At 44.6% G+C, this 15,410-nt stretch overlaps 1 protein-coding gene across 3 annotated transcripts in view; it reads right to left on the bottom strand.

Annotated features, from left to right (window-relative positions):
- LOC125767332 (cyclic AMP response element-binding protein A) overlaps window positions 1–15,410 on the bottom strand; it is a 103,492-nt gene that overhangs the window by 61,729 nt on the left and 26,353 nt on the right. The gene's annotated exons all lie outside the window — the stretch shown is intronic.

The raw sequence follows: 15,410 nt of genomic DNA, 5'->3' as shown, positions 1-15,410 counted from the left end.
TGTCCCGTTGGTTTGTTTACACAGTAGCGAAGAAACCGGCAGTGCCCAACAACGATATGGCACAAACCGATTTGTCTTCGTGATGAGTTTCTACCGCTAACCAGTCAGTAACAATGTATGGTTATGCTGGTTGGACAGGAGCGGGTAGTGATGAACGTCCTAAACCGGATGAACCACGATGACGGATAACCTTCATCAAAACTTTGCAGATAATGCTCAACAATGTAGACGACAGAGTTGCAATATACCTTATCTACCGGGAGTTATTAGCCATAGCCGGTCAATACTTGAAGACTCTTCAGACTTTAAGATATGGAGATTTATCAAGACAAGTTTTCAAAACAAAAAGAGTTCCTACTCCCTTTCTTCATATATTGCATTTCTTCCTAGCATTTCAAATATTTCAATTCCCCAAGTACCGATTGCCATTGTTAAGCGCATCATAATAAATGATGATTAATCTACACGTTCCAACCGGACAAATTGTTACACGGCGGAGCATCGTTTCCAGCAAACGATCTTGCAATGTCTGCTTCACGCTTCAGGATGTCCATTTGCTACAGATTTCCGTCCAGCATTCGTCACGTTCCACGGTTCTCGGCTGCACAATACAACCTACTGTCCTATTTCCACAGTTCTGGCCGTGTTAAGATTGAAATATGATCGCAATTCTTGTACCTTTCGGCGCCCTCCACAAGCACTGTGTGTATTGGTTTTTGTATGCTTCTTCTGCCACACAAATAATACCATCGGCCAACAGTAAAAGGACGCGTTCGCGAAAGCATACAACCTACACTGACCTAGTTCTCATCGTACCGATCGAAGTTCCGCCGGACTGTTGCCTCCTTATCGGGGACTCGCTGTTGCGACCACCAAGACGCATCACTAGCAATGTCCAGATCGCGTACAGTTGATGATCCTGCCGTGGTGGGGTAACAGTTTTGGAATGTTTCTTCGCATTTTTTTTTTATTTTCGTTTGTGTTCCTTCTGGCTGTTCAACCGTGCCTCGGGCAATACTTGCGACGCGCAATGCATGATGATGGCAAAGGAGGTTGAGAGTTTTGTTTTGTCTTTTTTATATCATACTAAAACTGGTTATCGATGATGATTTCGTCTACCCTTGCATCACTTCGCCTGCCGGCTTGTTGAAGCTTTGCGTCTTGTTTTGCTTTATTCTTTCCGTTTCACTCTCCGGGACCATTCCTTTGCCTCGGTTAGGATGGTTCAGGAATCTCCAAAAATCATTCCAGCGACGGCGGCGATCGGTTGAACAGGTTGATCAAAGCCGGCAAACCACGCACAGACCCATGCATAGTGGCACACACTGTAGCATTAACATCGACCGAATGTTAAAGCAAACCTTCGTATCCCTCAAACACCTCCCCTCCTTCCACCATCCCTTCCATTTCCCTTTCGTCTAGGTTTGCGATCGTGATCATGATCTAGCCAATAACTTGTGAAACCTTCTGCTGCCCGGGACATGTCAGCCCATGGAAAGAAAGTTCCGGGCGAAAGAAATGCCATTTCGTCACGTGTTTTTCGGATTTTTTTTTTTTTATGGGAAGTGGAATCATACGCACACATACAGCCGCACACTTAAAGATCACGCATTTTTCCGTAAGAGGTTTTTTTCGGGGGGATTTGTTTTGTGTGTTTTTTTCTTCTTGGTTGTTGCAGAAATTCCAACTGCTTTCAAGCGGGTTGATTCTCTTTGACCTATGCTGTGAGCTTTGTGCTGCGTGCGACCCAGTGACATTTAGCTCTTTTTGTGCGAACTCTCGTTGAGCTATTACTTTCTATGGGATGTTTTTTTTTTTCTTTTAAAATTGGAAATGATTTAGCAACTCCTTTCTAAATTCGATATAAATGACACAATGAAGGATTTTTTCAAAAACACAAAAACTAATTTTTCATTGATTTTCCTACGTGTTCGTAATATTTTATTTTCTCCAAAAAATTAAATTACCATTTTTTTACTACGATTATTCCAGTCCAGTTTGTGATTTACAGTCCAATAAAAATAAAAACCCGTTACACCCGAGACATTCATTATCTTTTTATGCTTCATTTCAAACGCCTGTTAGAATGGTGGTGTGTGGTGAGAATAATTTTCAATCAAATGATTTTATCGATCTGGTACGATGATTTAGATTTTTTTTAAATTGTAGATAGAAGCGTGAGAACAAGAAGAAAAAAAACCTAAATTAGAACCATACGTTTCCGTAATGATGATTATTCTCCGTTTCTGGATTCAATCTCGTTTTGTGGACACATGTTACTCACTCTAGCTTTCGGGTGCTGAAGAACGAGGAAAAAAACTATATTCGAAACTAATTTGATATCGTTTGAATTCTTTCTCCTTTTCCACTGATTTCAAACCACAGTCCGGATTATGATCGAACGAGTGGTGAGAACGATTTCAACAAGGGCTAGAAAACTTGTTGCTGCCCAAACAGTTTTGGGACATCTTTGGACAGCCTTGCCGAACCACAAACAGAAATGAATTCGACTGTAGGGCAATAAATAAAACATTGAACTCTTTCCCATTCGGTTGGTCACCGCCCTTTTCCTCGCCCAGCCCTGCCAAACGCCTGCAAACTGGCCAAACGGGTCCGGCATTTCGGCTTTTTCGCCTGCCCGTCCTGGTTTATTTTATTTTATTTCATTTTTCCTCCCAAACATGCGGCCCGTGGAAAAAGCCTTCGAACGCAGAAAAACACACACACAAACACAACATTGTTAACATAAGTGCAAACATTCATTCGCCTTTTTGGGGGGGAGTTGGGTGAGGTGGTCGTGAAGACGAGTGTGAAGACGCGAGAGAGATAGAGAGAGAGAGAGAGAGAGAAGGAAAGGAAAAGAAAGGATCAGAATCGGTTGCACCATGATCGAGATATGTTTTTGGCGAAAGCGCGCCAATGATCGTTCGCGCACATACTTCGGCAATCTTTTTGGCGTTCCAACAATTTTGCTGACATTTCCTTTTCCCCACCCGGGCACGGGTAGAAGTTTCTTTTGATATTGGGAAACACTAAAATAGCGTTGATACATTCTCCTTATTTTTTTCACCATAAACTAAAGCGATAACAGCAACGAAAAAATAAAAATTCCCCCAACGAGAACATGAAACAAACAAAAAACATGATTTCGATCTTTCGCCTTTCTCCAGCAAACATTTGAATGCTTTGCGCGAGAGCGTCGCTTTCCGCCGCATACCGGTAACGATGGAGCGAGACACCGAACAAGCGGCGTTCCACGTGGGGTGCGAACGAGAAAGCACCACGCTAACCAATACTTGTGCGTGGACAGCCGTGGAATGCCAATGATCACGGTTTTTTTTTTATTTCACCCGCTTTTGGGTGAAAAGAACTCCCCAAAAACCGGCCTCCCCAATTGGTGTGCGTATATCAAGGTTCATGTTTGGAGGGAAAATGAAAAGAGGAGGAAATTGAAGAGAAGAATATGTGTGTATGTGTGTATATATAATAGCAGAATCAGTACACGCTAGGGACGCAAAAATCAATCTCCTTTCACTCTGGTTCCGGTACGCAAAGAAGGCAAAAGTTTCATAACAGCAGCACGAAGACTCGCGGAGAGAAAAATGGTAGCGAGAGCGTTAAAAGTGCTAAAGATTTTATTTTATTCGAACGAAGCAGTGAAACGAAGAGAAGCAGCAACAGATAGCGTTGCTTCTACAATTTGAAATGAAGAAGGAAAAAAAAATCCAAACCACCCAAAAGTGGGAGAAACATTCCTACCATACACACAGATCCGCTACAAGTTGCCTAACAATCGAGATGCCAAATCAAGATCGGTGGAACAACCAAAAAAAAAATAGAAAACACTAACGGAAAAGCGATCGCGGGTTCGCGAGAGTAAGCAGAAAAGGGAACGCCATGCGAATGAAAAATCTCTCCCCGCGGGCACAGTTAGAGTTGAAGAGACTCCCGAAAAAAAAGATACAAAAGCAAGTGGCCCCATACTCATCCCAATACTGGAGACTGCGGGATGAATGAAGTGCGAGAGCTCGAAGTGGTAAATAATACACGGCGAGGAAACGGCCAGAAAACGTTGAAAAACAGGTGAATGAACCTAGGTCTGTACGAACAAAAAAAAAAAACCGGTGCACGGAATAGACCGAAACAAAATATAAACAAGAAATCAAACCATTCAAGTGGGGTGAGTTTGAGAAAGGTGGATGAAAATGGATTCCCTGGCGCTTGAGGAACGCACGTGGATAGTGGGAAAGAGAAATTACCAAACATGAAATCAGAGAGAGAAACAGAGAGAGATAGGGAGAGAGAACAGGGGCTTGGGGGCCTCCCCAAGTGATTTTTTTTTGTGTGTTCATCTTCACCTGTTAATTTTTTTTGTTGCTGCCCTCTAAAAAACATCCACCAAGGCGAATGAACGAGAGCGGAGCGAAGAAGCGATGAATGACGAACTCGGACGAGGTTAGATAATAGTCCAATAACCATTCCAACCAGCTTCATCTTCCTCACCCGTACATGGTGTGTGCCCGGATTTGGACACTTTGCTTGTGATTTTTTTTGCGTTTTTGTTTTCGACGTTTTGTGGTCCGTTTTACGGGGAAAATAAGGGACGTAGCGCATCATTTTTCTTCTGTTCGAGCTCCAACACTTGAAGAAAACGGCGGTAGAACGTCCGTTGTCACACGTCGTTCCGATCGTGTGCAAGGTATCGAAACACAGGGGTAAGAGTGTGTGTATCTACTGTTCGCTACGGATTGATTTGGGATCGTTGAACTTAACGCCCAAGCCCAAGAGTTCTATTCCGGAATTCCGAATTGGGCTGTATTTTACTCGAAAACTTAAAAAAAACGAATTGATTGTGTGCTCTTTCTCTCCCTAGCGCGATCACACCAAACAGTGGTACGGTCGAATAAAAATTTGAAACGAAAGACTTCAACAAAAGCGACGAACCCTCGAACCTGAATGATCGTTTGTTCGCGCAACCAACATAGACACATTCTATTTGCGCATTTTTTTTTCGAATTTGCGGTGATACACGGTACAATAAAAGTACACTCGCTTGATGGCATTAGTTTTTTTTACTATCGACCCATCGGTCCACGGGAATGATGCGAGCTTCGTGCAGTACAGCTTGATCAAACTGATCTTGTTCGATTTGTTCCACCACTTGCACACGATCGTCGTGTGGTTTTTTTTTGTTGCGAATGCGACAAACATGCAAGCTTTTCGGTAAATTTTACCAACTTAATTCGTGCGCATCGAGGTGATTGGGGAAAGGGTAGCTAAAAAGAGATGAAAGGAAACGAAAACAAAAAAAAATCGCTTAATCCATCTCGTACCACAAACGTGACGAAAGCTTAGAGCAATTTAGCCGTGAGAATAATGCACAGCCGAGGCCGGATCATCCATCCACCCATGCCGGCCCAGTGTGTCATCCGATTTCGGCACTCCGCAAGACAACACTCCGATCCGATTGGGAAGCGAAAAACAAACAAACGAAATGTTCTCCAATAGTGGTCGTCGTGCCTTCTTTTTTTTGCGCGTCCCACCGCCGGCCCCAAAAGATCGCGTGTGAATCGTGTGAAATCGGTTCGCGGTTGCGGTTTTTGCAAATGCAACGGTGTATCCCCAGTCACCGCCGAAATGTTTGACGTGAGTGCGAGCGTAAGCAGCGCGCTGCGCTTGTAATTCAATTATGTAACGCGACATTCAACCGTCGCACACAACGATCGGGGATATGTGTTTGTGTGAAGTGCATGGGGAAGCCCATCGTTACCTCCCCCCACCCGGGTTGGAAGAACCAAAAAGCCGATGGCTTCCCAGAAGAAGTTTTCCCGAGCACACGCCGAGCCCGCCGGTTGTGCTTTTTTGCAGGGCAGAGATAATTGAATTACGAAATTGTATGTAACCACACAAAAAAAACACGAAACCGTGGGTATTGTCATCTCACTGTACTATGCCGTTGTCGTTAAAACTTTCCTTCAGTGAGTTTTTGGTTTTTCTTTTAGTGCTGCTACCATTTTCATGCTTAAATCAAACAGAAAAAAATCTACGGATGACATTCGGAAGTAGTTTAGAAAATTTGCTAACAGCCCCCAATAATGCGGAGGCCTAATTTTCATCACACACAATCACCTTGCATGGTGCAAGCCCTTACCGGATTTATGTGCCAGATTTCACCTTCACCAATTATGCCGGCGCTTACTTTCCGAATTTTTCCCCCCACAGTTGGTGTGTCACACTCATGCCGGCTTTCCCTTCCGAGCTGAGAATCGTCGTCATGGGGCTTGAAAAATGGTTTACAGCGATGATTCAACGGCCATCATATCTCGCACGCTGGATCGGCTCCATTCCCATAGCGTTACTTACCTAGAGATGAGAGAGAGAGAAAGGGGGAAAAAGCAACAGAAAAAAAACAATATTAATAAAGAGTGAGAAACTGAAGGAAAATTAGTTTAGGAGCAAAGTAAACGAAACCGCATCCCGCGCATTGTTGCCCGAATATGATGGGGCACTCTGAATATCCCCCCACGGGAGCGATGGTGGTTTGATTTGGGGCAGGAAATTGTTTCACTTCAGCGGGAGGGTGGGCGCTTCATTTTTGTTTGTCTTCATTTGCTGTGACTCTTTAACTTTCTCACTTGCACGGTCGAGAGGGAAAAACGATCGTGGAAAAATGGCTGAGCGGGGTGGAAAATTAAAAAAAAAAAGGGTGAAAAGAAAATGATGAAACCCTTAAAAGATTAGAATCGTTTGATTGTATCAGACTCAGGAAAAGAAATGGAGAAAAAACAAAACTCGTGATGGACATGAATCAAACTATATCATACCAATTAAAATGAATCTAGATGACAAACGTTTTCCAAATATCGTATGCATCAGAACGTATAATCACGTCGGCTCTTACCGATCATTACTAGACACTTTAAATTGCCGTTTGTTTCCCTCCCCAAAAAACAAAAAAAAAAAACACCCGTTACAAGGGTGTATGACATTTTCACTGCTCAAAACGTCTATACATCGTTAAGCATTCCGTCACATTCAAGGTAAGTTCATCATGTCGTTTGCTACCCTTTTTTCCCATGCCTCCCATGACAACCAACCAGCAGGACCGTAATTAATTAGCATTCTTAGAATCATCATGCCACAACGCTCTGGTGACTGCACTGGACTTTCTTCAGCGCCTTCACCGGGGACACGAATCTGGTTCAAGAATGTACGTTTTTTCGTGTGATAAAAATTCACACCACGATTTTTCCATACAACACCGTACCCCGGTATCCTAAACCCCTAAGCTGATCGTCGATGCATACCACAGCGTGCCCACTATCAAATGTCGCATAAAAATCGCATCGAATTCCGTTGCGGGCTGCAACATTCTTCCATCCGTTCAGGCTCGGTTCGACCGTTCTTTCCATTCCGCTTCAAGCACTCGATTCTACAAAAAAAAGCTGGCCTATCAGGAAAAGAAACACCTGTATAATGCACATCGGTTGGTCGCCGTGGGTCTGCGTCATCGATCATATACCGTGACGGTGCGGCTACAAAAACCCCTATTCTTCCACCGAGATTGATATGCATATGCAAAACCAAAGACTTGTTGGTACGAATAGACGACAAACGGGCGCAAAAAGATTGATCTTCTCTCTCTTCCACATTCGTCTCTGATTCATCGTTTTTTTTCACACCTTTTTCACACCGAGATGTACCGTTTTGTTCAACCCTTGATAGAAAAAAAAATACGAATCTCATCTTGCCTGCAGCTTTTCAGGCATTTTTCTGTTGCGGTGATGGTCTCCTCCCAAAGCAAATACCAATAGCACAATTTGCATAGCATTAATGCATAGGATGGTTCCTTCCAGGAAAGGCATCATGTTCGGTTTCTAATCGCTTCTAGACCAGACGGATGGGGACAAATTGCGGTCAAACAATTAGAAGAAAGAAGCAATAAAAATTGAATTCCATTTTGTTTTTTTTTTGGGTTTTTGTCGTTGTTGCGAAGTCAACACACTTAATATTGGTACTTCTTTTTTTGCGTAAATGGAAATTCGTCCCAAAGTCGTTTGATTTGACATGAAAGGTTGTGGATAAATTGTGGACGCAAATCAGGGCAGATAATTTCTGCAAACACACCGGAAAAAAAGGGACGGTACTCTTGCCAGATCGCGCGTACTGTGGTGTAGGAGACGATGAACCAAAAACGAGTGAGGGGGAGAGTAAAAAAAAAACCTCCCGAGAAAATGAATATTCATTCACAAAGTCTAGCCGGGTGCCCGCACGTGAATGTTTTGCCACTCTAGGCAGAAAGTTTGCATGTCCAATCCCGGCCCGGTTGCTTCGGTGATGTTCCGACTGGATGTTTTAGAGCAAAGTGCGCGGTGTCTAAGGTGTTGGGATGTGCAACCACACCGGTGTGTATGACCATACCCTAAAACAAAATGTACAACAAAAAAAAAGAAAAACCACCCCATTCCACCCCCAACCCCGTGTAGGCCACTTTACACCCCTGGGTCCCCATATTTCGCTTCGAGGTTAACTGCAGTTTTTCGTTTTGTTTTGAAGCGTGAGAAACAACACCAGCAACACACGACCATGGTTCCCTTGGTTCTCCCAAAAGGGGCGGGAGGGCTCTCCACACGAGCTCCACAGTTCACCATGTTTCTAGTGGCAGTTAGTTTTATTGGATTTTCATGCCGTTCTGCTTTTTTTTTTCATGAAACCTTCCCAATCTGTCCCGTCGTCGGGTACGTCATCATTCGAGTTTGAAACATTTCTTGCACTTTTCATTGGTAGCAACACTGCGAAGAAGAACGCTCTGACACGCCATTTCTTTTCCCAAACTGATGATCACGCGCGCTCGAGAGCTGTCTATTGTTTTCCGATGTGAAGCAAAAACCTTTTTGGGAAAACACTTTGATTGCCGCACGCGGAAAGTGGGAAAACAATAAATAGGATTACTTTTTTTTTACTAAAGTTCACAAAAAATTTCCACCAAAAATTCCAAGATTGGATAAAGAAAAAAAATATTTCTAAAACACTTGTACTTATCCCTATTCTAACGTTCTATTGCGTAAGAGCAACATTTCCTCGTTGTCCTTTTTTTTGTTTTCTTTGGTCTTACATTACCATAACGCTCGTTCGTTTTCTATCGCCCATAACCTAATTTGTTCGTTCGACTCGTTGACCTTGTTGCAGCGGTCTACACACAATGTCGCCGGAATGTGTGCCGGAAGGAATGGACAACATTTGGAAGAGAGTGGCAAACATTTTTACTCCACCCATACACGCCCCCCTACAAACGAATTCCCATGCTGCAGGAAGTGCGATGCAACTAACAGACAAAAGATAACCTTCAGTTGGTTGCATACATCCTACGCGGATCGGAACACCATTCCTGCCAGCTAGGAAACAAGTATCTAATGCCGCCGGCACAATGAACGACCGGTCTAACGCACAACGTAAGGATTTGGTTTTAGTTCCGCTAGCATTTGCAACGCATCGCCGCAGGTTTTTTTGTTTATTTTTTTTTTTTTGGTATTGGTGGGTCAGAATTTGCATCTGACATTTCCAAAAATGTGCCACCTTGATCCTCGCTGAACTCTCCCTCGTAAACGAGTTTACCGATCTCCCTGAATGCCAAGCTGCTGGATGTGCCCCATGTCCCTCTCACTAGTAATACAGTGCGTCACAAAAGTATAAGTTTCCTTATTTGTTGAGAAAAAAAGAGATCTATGAGTAAGATTTTCGGCTAAAGTCTGAAACAAGATCCCCCCACTCACGGTCACTCACGTGAGTGACTATTTTTCGTGCAGGATGGTTCCCAATCGTAATTGTGACGGTTGTGTGTTTTTTTTTATTATGTTTCGAGACACAGACACCTGAGGGCATGGCCGTCCAAGAAGAAAATGTAGCCATTGGTGCCGTCTATCGACCACAGGTCAAAGATTGACGATCCGTTGGATACCGCCCGAGTTATGAAGCAAAGTTGGGTCAAAAATGAAGAAAATTTTACGGTTTCACAAACAGAGTATGGAACTTGGTTCCTCGATTAATAAATCACTTTTCACTATGCGAAAACCTCCTTACAATTTAATCGTAATTGTAAAAAAACAAATTCAGGCCACATTGCATAGTCTCCGAACTACCCTGTACGAAAAATTGACACGCAGATGAGTGACCGTGAGAGGGGTGGTCCTTATTTCAGACTTTAGCCACAGTAATACTTTAAGTCAAAAAAAAAACAAGAATGATCATATAATTTTATCACACACTGTATCGATGTGAAATGTGAAGTGGAAATATTTCTACGTAAAACACTGCGAAGACCGCGCAAAGTTCAACCAGTTTCGGGACGGGAATCTATGTGTCTATTCGAGGCAGGATTTCGATCGTGTTCGATAGCAGGAAAAACCCGACTCGCGATTTCGCGGAACGAGAGGATCAATAATTTATGCAAACTCACGCGATCGATCGTCATCGCGTCACCTCAGTCTAAACAGAAAGGCGGTGCAACGATTGTCCTCAACGCTTTTACCCTCCCCGTTCCCTTCCCTCTCCTCCACTCCTAGTTTTACCCTACGTGCACTTCATAGTGCACCGCCAGACGCTGGAACTAATTGGATGTAATGGCGACAAATGACTCCTTTCGAAAGAAAAAAAAAGTGCACCAGCGGAGTTGGTGCACCGCATACCAAAACTCCCGTAGGCGTCACAAGATCAGACAGAGTACATAAAGGTGCGCAGATTGTATCCCGGTTCCACACAGCCATTTGGCTAGATATTTGTCATTTTTTTATTTTATGAATATTAACATCCAAATTAAAGTGTCATTCTACAATCAGCACCAAGATAAGGCACCTCCTTTACCTTGTCCTCGGGCGAGGGGGAAAGGTTCACGTGTTGTACCAAGCCCAGGTGTCTTTCTACCCTCGTCTAGACGGACGCTAATGGGTATATGGAACGGATTACTATAAAATCGCCGTCTCAGCAAAAGCGATGCATTAGAAAAATGCATAAAGCACAACCGGCGGGTTCGAGCAAAGTGCAATCTAGCCTGTTTAATGGAGTAGCTTCGATCAAAGTTTTTTTTTTGTTTTTGCTCGCTAGCTAATAAAATTCACCTTCAATCAGCACTAAACGAAACCAAAAACAAAAAAAAAAGCCCCAATAAAATGTCCGGCTTTAAGCATACCGAAGCAGGGCTAATTCGTTTGACATTTCACCAGAACATATTTCTCGGCAGGCCTTTACCGAGCTGTAGCATATAAAAGCATTGAAATAGTGTTGTGTTGCGAAAAAAATAAAATTAAATATCAAAAACACGTCTTTCCATTTCCATCCGCCTTCGCTCGGACGTGCGTCTAAAAGGGCAGAGGAAAGGTTAAACCAGTGCATCCAAGAGCCTGGGCCCTGCTGCCTAGCCACCGGGTGGCTCTGGGAACGGGGGGAGGAGGTTGGTCAGCGAACCGTCACCGAGCCTCCCACGGGTTCATTCCAATTAGCTGCTCACATTGCTGGTCTTACCGATGTGCGATGATTAATACGCTTGCGCTTCTAATCTGCGCCAATTAGCTATCGAAGCCCGCAAGAAGTGGCCAAGCGAACACGCTGAAATGTTACGGATGCCTTCCTTTTCCCAAAGATGGGTTTCCCATCTTTGCCAGGTGCAGGTGAAGGTTGAGTGAATGATCGTGGTACACCGCACATGTGACGTCCGACGCAGTGTGTGTGTGTGGGACTTTATGATTTATGAAGCGGCAGCTTGCAAAGAGAAGATCTTTTGCTTCGAGAAAGAGTGTTCCGCTGGGCAGTCTGTGTTGGTTTTTGCCAGCTATGATTAATGGAATGAGGTGCAAAAGGGCTGAGATGGTTGAGGCGGTCGATCGATACGGTTTTGCAAGGTAAATTGTGAACCAAACAAAAAACAAAAAAATCGAAATAGGTCCGAATCGTGCCGAATAATGACTTGTCGTAAAGTTGCCTCTTATCTGCAAAGCGTTCCACTTCATGGTAGCATCTTCGAGAGATGCCTCACCACAAGAAAAAAAACCAAACCAAAGGCAAAGCAGAAAAAAACAAGACACCACAAGGTATAATGATGGACTATAATCCCTTTTTGCGCCAGCGCCATGATTCATTGCAGGTCAGTTTTATTAATTGAATCATTTAACCAATCCGTTTAGTCCGATCCGAAATCCGAACCATCCCGACATTTGCTGGTGATTTATGGTAAATAGTTTCCACTGCCATTGCCCCCAAAAGCAAAAAACCGATTATCTTCAGCAGCAATAAAGCGTTATGCGGTAACAGAACATAAACCCCTATTGGTGGCGGAATATCGTTTTTCACCGATCACTTTTCTTCTCGCTAGGCCTAACGACGCTACAACACTTTTCGTCTCTCGCACACGCTTAATCCATTAACGGTGCCAATTCGGGGTACCGGATTGGTTGCACCGGTTCAGATGAACCGGCATCATACAAATGAAGGTCATCCCCTTCGGTACGACACGCTTCCCACGAAGCGCGTCCAACGACGACAGCAAGTCTGTGGCGTCGGCCATAGTCCCATAGTCCACCGAAAATGCATGAGTGCCCCATGATCGGCTAATGTTTATTGGGTTACCTTCGCCAAACGGCATTTACCATGCCGACGACTTGACGACATTTGGTCGTGAGGAGGCACGGACACAGGGTAGGGTACGGATCATACTTGGCCGGTTTATTACGGTTGAAGATGACGACAACCACGACGACGACGACGACGACGACGATGGGTAAGAGACGAACCCTCCACTATCTAATGGCATTCGGACGAGAAATGGTACCAGGCACAGACGGAGACGGATGCCGTAACCATAGTCCTCCCGGACCGGTGAAAATACCGGTATTTTGCATGGACGTCATCACTTCCCCCCCTACCCTCCCCTACCCTCCCTTCGTTTTGTGTGCCGACCTCTCCAATGAACTGTCCGTGGGCTTGTCTAATAAAATCCATTAGCCATGGATGATGCCATCCACTAGACGATCGCTCCAGACCTCCGAAGAAAACGAAGATGCCGCGCACGGTGATGTACACCAAACGCGCTCGATCTCGATGTACTCTTTACGGATGCACAGTCACCGTGGCATTTATGGTGCTACGATGTGCTTTGGTATTTAGGACTCACGGGGGCACATAATTTACACACATCCGCAACACATCCCGAACGAGGTCGTTGTGAGCAGGGAAAGTGTCGAGCCTAGAGCGGGAGGCTCGATCTACCCCACGGTATATTGATCTTGGTATATTGATCTCCCTACTCCTAATGTAATTGTACATCAGGCAGCTGATGATAACTGACATCAGCAGCAGTTTATGCCACACTGCCGCATAATATACAGGTTTAACATTCGTCACATTCGCTCTCTTAAAAAGTGTTTATCAAATTTTTATAATTCACTTAAAAACCCATTGCTTAAGGTAAGTCGCGTTAGGAGATAAATCTTCAACACTTCCTCCAGTGCCGTTGAGACGATCGCTAATTAAGCCGACGATAACATCACATTAAGAACCCATTTTGGTGCGCCCCCTTCCCAGCCATTCAACTTTGCGACGGGATGACACATAACGGAAACATTCTTAACTCCGTAAGCCCTTTTCTGGTGGGCTCTTGTATTCACACACACATCTTCAAGTATTACACGCCTGGTTAGAGAAAGCTAGACGACACACGAGAAGCTAATTTATGGCCCTATCGAGTCTGGGTGCGACCTTTCCTTTCCACATCTGGGTGATAGATTACTTTACCGTGCACCAGCACACGCCGAATTACCCGATAGGGGATCTATTCGATATAGGAAGACTCCTACAAAAAAAAACCAAAACTCTCCCCGAAAAGCGAATAGTAGGGGTTAATCCTCTATTGGAAAAACAAAATCCAAATCTGTGTTGAAAATGATACACCCATTTAAAAGCTGATCGGAAGGGAATTCCTCCCCGACACGCCACGTGAAGAAATTAATCACCCATAAGCCTTCGGAACTCCGTGGCAAAACGGCAGCCCGAAACGATGCAGGTCGACCATGTAGGTCGATAGATCAAACGGTTAGCAGCCTTACTTGGGAGGGGGGGGAGAGTACGAAACACAGCGGAACGGATGCATACCGTACCCGGGGGCCGCCATCCAAACTTGCCTCTTGTGGAGTCTAAACCCAACTGGTGACTTTAGTCATGGTTCGGGAATCTTCCTGGGAATCGACACAGTCTATCCGGGAACGGCTAGGTGAGGGATATGTTGTAGGTAGCGTACATTTTCCACTAAATTTGCAAACACACATTTGTGAATCGTTCACGTAGTTAGCGAGTTCGTAGCGAAAAGCGCAAAGAAGTGACTGGAGGGATTTTAAATCGTGAAACACGATTCCTCAAGGTATTGATCAAATTTCCACTCTACCGATCTATCGCGCTTGGTATTCCACCATTCCACCGTTTTTGGTGTGAGGGGTGAGCAATTTTCCCAGAAGTCGACGTCTATCTGCTTATAAAAAGGTGATGCATTTTTTACCGACTCCAATAGCGGGACGGTACGGAACAGAGGAGGGAAGCGAAGTCCCAAGATGCAACAGGTTGCAAATCAGCTAGCATATAGCCGGCACTGCTGGGACTCCATCCACCACTGAGCGGTTGCATTCCTGACATGCTTGTGCACAAGTTTTCAGAACCCTGTCCGTTCCTAATCCCGCCCGGATGAGCTAAACTCCGAAGGGTCGTCTGCAAGTACCAGCTATTCGCTCGCAGTAGTCGGAAACCCTCAGAGTTGTCGGAAGCGCAACAAACCGGTTCCATATCATCGATGATATCACTAATGATGCTGACGGCTACAACAGCCGTCGGCCTGATAGAGGAGTGAATAAATGCCGCAACGAGAAAAAAAACCCCGAAAGAATCATCGCATGGGCATGCACAACGAGCACGCAACCCAAATAACCTACAACCCGATAGTGTCTGCAACCCTGGAGGATAACTGGAGAAAAAAAGGAAGAAACAAATCAGAAAGAACACAAAGATATGATAATCGCTATTAAGCCCAGCGGTTCGCGGCTGCCCTAGTGAGATGCGTTGCCCCTTTTATTCTCACCCTCCATGTCCTCGATCACTGTCATAATCAATATCCCTTCCACTTGTTTCTTGTTTACCTTCCCCCCTCCGGGGGAACATTCCATCCCGGCACCTGTGCGACAAACAAATGCTCGGTGGCGGAAGCCGCATACATCGGTAGAAATTCTTGATTTGAATAAATAAATATTCCTATGCCTGGAGATCACCCGGTCGGAGGTCCGATAGGCTTGATGTCTTCTGGCCCTCACGGAGCAGAAGAAAAGACGACTTGGGACGTCGAACATCTTTTCGGGACGAGGTACACAAAACATGCACAA

This window comes from Anopheles funestus, chromosome 3RL (assembly GCF_943734845.2).
Source record: "Anopheles funestus chromosome 3RL, idAnoFuneDA-416_04, whole genome shotgun sequence".
Taxonomy (NCBI): Eukaryota; Metazoa; Arthropoda; class Insecta; order Diptera; family Culicidae; genus Anopheles; species Anopheles funestus.
The sequence above is the reverse complement of the archived record's forward strand: the minus strand, read 5'-3'. Positions and strand labels throughout refer to the sequence as shown.